The 6,000-nt window shown below is 48.0% G+C and overlaps 1 protein-coding gene across 4 annotated transcripts in view; it reads left to right on the top strand.

The window, feature by feature from the left end:
* The first annotated feature begins 3,648 nt into the window (after window positions 1–3,648).
* Window positions 3,649–6,000, top strand: part of EFR3A (EFR3 homolog A) — a 99,785-nt gene continuing 97,433 nt past the window's right edge. For all 4 annotated transcript variants that reach the window (XR_014513747.1, XM_083450520.1, XM_083450519.1 and 1 more), the window contains exon 1: window positions 3,649–3,775. The gene's annotated coding sequence lies outside the window, so the exon portion shown is untranslated. The remainder of the gene's footprint in view (window positions 3,776–6,000) is intronic.

The following is a 6,000-nucleotide window of genomic DNA, read 5'->3' as shown; positions in this document are numbered from 1 at the left end:
CAGTCTGGGTAGACAGTGCTGAGCTGCATGGATAGATTGGCCCAATAGAAGACAGCATCACATGGTCATGGATGGATGGATGCTACATGTATGTTACATGCGAGAGAAGTGGCTGCATTTTTAAGGTGGCATATGTAAGCCGAGAGCATTATCTTTTCAGCTGAGATGTCTCAGAAAGGAACCCCACTCAATGGACCAGAATGTGGTCTAAACCCCCCTTTAAATCCATATCAACAAAAAGAAAAGAACTCACCTACAGGTGGTACCTAACACCAAGAAACCTAGTGCTAATATGCCCAGGAACCTCACCAAAATGCTGGAGAGAGTGCACCTCCACAGGCACATACCTCCACATGTGGTGGGAGTGCCCCAAAATCCAACTATTCTGGACAACAGTCATACGAGAACTATGTAAAATAACTAAGCAAGTATTAGAAGTCACCCCAGAATTGGCCCTCCTAAACATCTTCCAAGACAATGATGCCCATTTGCACAACAAGGAACTCATAACCCACCTACTTTCAGCAGCCAGAAACACCATAACCAGACACTGGAGAGACCTGTCAGGAGTAACCATGGACCAATGGTACCAAATATTATGGGAAACAGCCTTACTAGAAAAATTAACCAATAAACTGAAACTGACATGGGGACAAACAGAAGAAGACACCTGCACCCCAGTATGGCTCCCCTTTATCACATACACAGCCCAACAATTCAATGACAAAAATCCACCAGCAGCATACAAATCAATATGGCTAACCTGATCCATAAAACCCACCCACCCCACTCACACATGAAAACAAAGATCACCACAGCCAACCACAAACAAACAATTACACTCTAGGCCAACCCCAACCTCTCTCACCACCAAAGGAACACAAGTGAATAGCACAAGCAATGCTGACACCAAACCCTACATACATTAAGCATAATAGAAACATTGCCACCCGACCCCACACCCACCCATCTTCCCCACCTCCACCTCTTTCCCCCTCTTCTTCCTAATGTCTCAACAAATGAAACTGGTCTGTAAAAAATGTTACTTGGAAAGAGAGAGAGAGACATTGCACATACTTTTGTAAACCAAGAAAATCTTTAATAAAAATACATTTTAAAAAAGAAAGGCATATGTTCAATAGTTCTCCGTTATCAGGACTCCCCCCCCCTCAACCAAACACAAATTCTCTTCTCTAGGAAAGACACTCTGAATGTGCTCAGAGGCTCCTGGCCTTCACTCAAAGCACTCTGTGTTATTTGGCCACTCTGTGTGCTGTGGGAGTGTGCACAGGCACACAATGTTCAATTAATGTTTCCTCAGAGGTTACATGTGCCCTACACAAAGAACTGGACACTTTTCTTACAATACAGTGGTACCTCGGATTAATAACTTAATTTGTTCTAGAGGTCCGTTCTTAACCTGAAACTGTTCTTAATCTGAAGTACCACTTTCGCTAATGGGGCCTCCTGCTGCCGCCAGAGCAGGATTTCTGTTCTCATCCTGAAGCAAAGTTCTTAACCCGAGGTACTATTTCTGGGTTTGCGGAGTCTGTAACCTGAAGTGTATGTAACCTGAAGCGTATGTAACCCAAGGCACCACTGTACAAGAAACAGGAGGTGCTGCACTCTCCTTCCTTGGAGGTTTTCAAGCAGAGGTTGGATGGCCATCTGCCATGGATGCTTTAGCTGAGATACCTGCATTGCAGAGGGCTGGACTAGATGACCCTTGGGGTCCCTTCCAACTCTCCATTTCTATGATTCTATGAATCATCAAAGGCCTTAAAATGTTATTGCTATGATGGGGGGGGGGGGAATGAGATAGAACTTAGGTATGGATTTCCCTCTACTTATTTAAGGACTATATTTTTTGGCGACGCGGGTGGTGCTGTGGGTAAAAGCCTCAGCGCCTAGGGCTTGCCAATCGAAAGGTCGGCGGTTCGAATCCCCGTGGCGGGGTGCGCTCCCGTTGCTCGGTCCCAGCGCCTGCCAACCTAGCAGTTCAAAAGCACTCCTGGGTGCAAGTAGATAAATAGGGACCGCTTACTAGCGGGAAGGTAAACGGCGTTTCTGTGTGCGGCTCTGGCTCCCCAGAGCAGCGATGTCACGCTGGCCACGTGACCCGGAAGTGTCTCCGGACAGCGCTGGCCCCCGGCCTCTTGAGTGAGATGGGCGCACAACCCTAGAGTCTGTCAAGACTGGCCCGTACGGGCAGGGGTACCTTTACCTTTACCTTTATTCTTTGGTGATCACTCGTAGCCGAGTAAGATTGTCTTCCATGAACATGGTCTTAACAGTGAGTCTGTAAGTGACTGTGGTAGCCAATTCTGGATCCTCAGGTCCTTCCACAGTGGGGACATGGGTTTCTGGGCAGGAGCTGATCACTGCGAGGGTTTGCCAAATATGCCTTCCTCTTAGCACGTTTCTCCTTTTCGTTTGAGCGTCTTCAAAGCCCATGACACCTTTGGCAAAGGCTGTTCTCCAACTGGAGCGCTCTCAAGCCAGTGTTTCCCAGTTGTGGCTGTTTATACTACCTTTTTTTTTTTTTAGATTTGCCTTGAGAAGGTCTTTGAACCTCTTTTGTTGATCACCAGCATTACACTTTCCATTTTTAAGTTCGGAATAGAGTAGTTGCTTTGGAAGACGATAATCAAGCATCCGAACAACATGACCAGTCCAACGAAGTTGATGTTGAAGAATCATTCCTTCGACACTGGTGATCTTTGCTTCTTCCAGTACACTGGCATTAATTTGCCTATCTTCCCAAGTGATATGTGAAATTTTTCAGAGACACCGTTGATGGAATATTTCGAGGAGTTGGAGATGGCGTTTATAAGTGGTCTATGTTTCAGAAGCATACAGTAAGGTTGGTAGTACAATAGCTTTGTAAACAAGCATTTATGGTTTCCCTTCAGCAAGAACCTTTACATAATGATAAAACTGTGGTTAAGAATATAATAATCTTGTACAGTGGTACCTCTGGTTGCGAACAGGATCCGTTCCGGAGCCCCGTTTGCAACATGAGCAGAACACAACCCGTGTCTGTGCGTGCGCGTGTCGTGATTCGTCACTTCTGCGCATGCACATGATGTCATTTTGCGCACCTGCGCCTGCGCGAGCGGTGAAACCTGGAAGAAACCCTTTCTGGTACTTCCAGGTCGCTGTGGGACACAACCTGACAACGCTCAACCTGAAGCAAACGTAACATGAGGTATGACTGTACTGTTTTGATCTCAACTTTTTTCTTTAATTTTTTTTTAAGTAATTGCATCGAAACAGTAGAATAAAAAGACAGCATAAAATCACATAAAATAATAATAATTTTCTCTCCCACTTAGGTCTCTCTAACAAAATATTCTCATCCCTGGGGAAGGCGCTCTCTGTACATGCTCAGAGGCACCTCGAAGTAGTCGACAACGTTTATTTATTGAACCGAAATATATACGTATGCAAAGTTGGCTAAGGCTGCCTAAACATTCAAGGATCTAAGTGCTGAGCCCTGGCTTACAAATACGTGCCGCCTTGCCTCTGCTTTCGCTCCTCTGCGGGCGCACAGAGGATGCAGTTGCGGCGACGCTCCGCTGCGCTGCAGCCGCCTCTGGGCATCTTTCTCTGCCGCGCAACAGTGGCGGGAGGAGGAGGAGGAGGGGAGAGAGGACAGAAACTACAGCCCCCATCATGCAGAGCGCCTCGGCGAAGCCTTTAATAGGGTAGGGCTGGGAGCAAGATGGCAGCAGCGGCGGCGGCTCCGGCTGCAAAGGGAAAGGGAGCGGCGCAGGTGAGTGCGTGCGCTGCCCGCCGCGGATGTGCGGGCATGGATCTCAGGCGCGGGTATCGCTTTGTAGAGGAGGATGCGCATAGGCTCCCATTTGCAGGGCCAGGGAGACAGCAGCAGCAGCAGCGACAGAGTCCGTCCTCCCTGCCTCATTTTCCCTCTCCCCTCCCTTGGCTTGGGCACAGTGGACTGAGGTGCATTGCAATGTTTTTCTTTTTTTGCATGTTGCATTCTTAACATTTTATATACCGCCTTTCCTCCCAGGAGCTCAAGGCGGCGTACATATGGTCCTCTTCCTCCCCGTTTTTTCCACCCAACAGTCCTGCGAGGTAGGTTAGGCTGAGAGCTGGCGACTGGACCCAAGGTCACCCAATGAGCGTCATGGTTTTTATCTGGGCGTTTTCCCTTCCGCCTTTTACCCCGTTTCCCCTCCATGCTTCCTCTCCCCTCCCGTTTCACCCCAACAACAACCTTGCAAAGTAGGCTAGCCTGGAAACAGCTGGCCAAGGTGGTCACCCAAATCATCTCCGTTTGCCTGAGAGGAGATTTGAACCCTGATCACAGCCTTATGCTCTAGCCCAGTATTTCCCAAATTTGGGTCTCCAGCTGTTTTTTGAACTACAACTCCCATAACCCCTAGCTAGCAAGACCAGCGGTCAGGGGTGATGGGAATTGTAGTCCGAAAAAAAGAATCAGAGACCCAAGTTTGGGAGACAGTGCTCTAGCCACTTTAACACACTGCCTAATTCACACAAAGCGTAGAGCTTTCTTTGCTTATTGAACTCTGCGTCATTGGCTGCATCGTTATAATTATATCTGGGGTTTTCTCTCCCCCGCCCCTTTTCTTAATTTTATGCAGTCTGGAGAGGAAGGTATATTTCAAATTTAGCAGGACCAGGTGAAAAAACGAGTTAGGTCTCTTGCTTGCCCTTTTAACAGCTGTGTAGACTTTCAGCTTAGCTACACCTGCTGAAATCTAGTTTGCACGGATATTAAAAGTGTAGGGGCACTTTCTCCTTTGCATCTGCCCCCCCCCCCCATATGCAAAGCATGCCTACTTCAAATGCCCCCTTCCAAACCCTCTTGCAGTGTGCTGAGCCTGTGCTCATAGCTGTCAGGAAGATTTGACAATCCCTGTCGCTCCTCCATTTGCAGTCAGAACCCGTGGCTGGGAAGGTGGGAAATCCATGCTGATCAGCTTATAGCTGCTAATCTGTTTGTCATCCCCGCACACACCTGCTTCCCTACATTCCTTGCCCCTACAGATAAGGCAACTATATCGTGTCAGTTCTGGTGCCGAGGAGGAAGAGATTCTTCTCGGTAATGAAAAGAAGCGCTCATCAAATCCGCAAGTCTGGATTTGGAGTGGGGGGGGGGGTGAGAATGCAGCACAAATGCCAAGATAACCCTTGTTTGTGCCGCTGGTTCCCCTCCTTCCAGATTAGGAACCTGAGAAGCAGCCTTTTACAAAGCTGCAACCCATTTAGTTTAGTATTGTCTACACTGACTGGCAGCAGCTGCCAGGGTTTCAGGCAAGGGACATTCCCAGCCCTACCTGGAGATCAAACCTGGAACATTCTGCATGCTAAGCAGGAGTGCTAACACAGAGCCTTTAATTTGCCGCTATGCTCAAAGCAATCTCTTTCCCCCTTCCCCAAGGTGTTGGTATTTTGGGGTAGGAGTCAATCGTATGCCAACAGATTAAGCAATGGGCTGTAGCTCAGTACGAGAGCACCTCTGTTCTGCATGCAGAAGGTTCCTGATTTAAAATAAAAAAAATTCCTTCCAGTAGCACCTTGTTGTTGTTGTTTAGTCGTTTAGTCGGGTCCTACTCTTCGTGACCCCGTGGACCAGAGCACACCAGGCACTTTTGTCTTCCACTGCCTCCCGCAGTTTGGTCAAACTCATGCTGGTAGCTTCGAAAACACTATCCAACCATCTCATCCTCTGTTGTCCCCTTCTCCTTGTGCCCTCCATCTTTCCCAACATCAGGGTCTTTTCCAGGGAGTCTTCTCTTCTCCTGAGGTGGCCAAAGTCTTGGAGCCTCAGCTTCAGGATCTGTCCTTCCAGTGAGCACTCAGGGCTGATTTCCTTAAGAATGGCTAGGTTTGATCTTCTTGCAGTCCATGGGACTCTCAAGAGTCTCCTCCAGCACCATAATTCAAAAGCATCAATTCTTCGGCGATTAGCCTTCTTTATGGTCCAGCTCTCACTTCCAGACATCACTA

Source organism: Podarcis tiliguerta (assembly GCF_965153285.1).
Source record: "Podarcis tiliguerta genome assembly, chromosome: 7".
Lineage (NCBI taxonomy): Eukaryota > Metazoa > Chordata > Lepidosauria > Squamata > Lacertidae > Podarcis > Podarcis tiliguerta.
The sequence above is the reverse complement of the archived record's forward strand: the minus strand, read 5'-3'. Positions and strand labels throughout refer to the sequence as shown.